At 43.0% G+C, this 812-nt stretch overlaps 1 protein-coding gene across 1 annotated transcript in view; it reads left to right on the plus strand.

Moving 5' to 3' along the window:
• LOC119594754 (E3 SUMO-protein ligase PIAS2-like) overlaps window positions 1–812 on the plus strand; it is a gene marked incomplete in the record, with an annotated part of 27168 nt that overhangs the window by 23418 nt on the left and 2938 nt on the right.

Here is an 812-nt window from a genome sequence, read left to right on the forward strand (position 1 = left end):
GTAGACTGGGCTCTCCGAGGAGTTCGTAAAATTACCCAAACCACTTTTGCGCTTACAGAGGGCACTAAGTCAAACGATTCTTGGTGCGTAGGGGAAGTTGACCCTGGGAAGCGCCTCGTCTTTAGGAAGTCCCTCTCCTGTAAGTACTCATCTCGTGCCTTGGTGTGGAGAGAGTGTGGTGATGTACATACAGTATATATATGCCTTCTGAGAAGGTGCAGGAATCCCCCTCGGTTCATCTGGGCTGTGTGTGTAGCAGGCTGCGGCAGCCGTGGTGGCAGCAGTGGTGGAGGAGGCGGTCTTGTCATGGGCTTTAGGAGGGGGTAGTGGGTGAAAGTGACTAGGATCAAGATTAGGGCTTAGTGTTATTTGCCATACTCTGGGTATAGTCAGTGGCTCATCTTGTCCTTTGGGATTAGGAAAGAAAGTAGATTTCCTCATCAGTGTCATGGTGGCTCTCTTCAAGTTCAACTCATCAGAATTTGATAGATTGAAAATATAAAAAATGGAAAAGAAAGATCACATAAATAGAAAGTTAATATCTTTTTTTGCTCACTGCTTGTGAGTCTTTAGTAGTTTCTTGGGATTGAAGTTGAGTCTTTCTGTAGAAGCTGTTCTGTCCCCTTCCTTCAGATATATAATTGATTGATGTAAATTTCAGGTACATCACCTGTCATATTTATTTTTAGCAAATTATTAGTGTAATGTCATGTACAAAGAGATGCCACACCAAGTTAGGATAGATCTTACAAGATGTTAAAGCAGTGATTATTAGGGCAGGATAGGTCTGTTCTGAAGTACCAAGCATCCAT

The sequence above is a fragment of the Penaeus monodon genome, chromosome 34, assembly GCF_015228065.2.
Source record: "Penaeus monodon isolate SGIC_2016 chromosome 34, NSTDA_Pmon_1, whole genome shotgun sequence".
In the NCBI taxonomy this organism is placed as follows: domain Eukaryota; kingdom Metazoa; phylum Arthropoda; class Malacostraca; order Decapoda; family Penaeidae; genus Penaeus; species Penaeus monodon.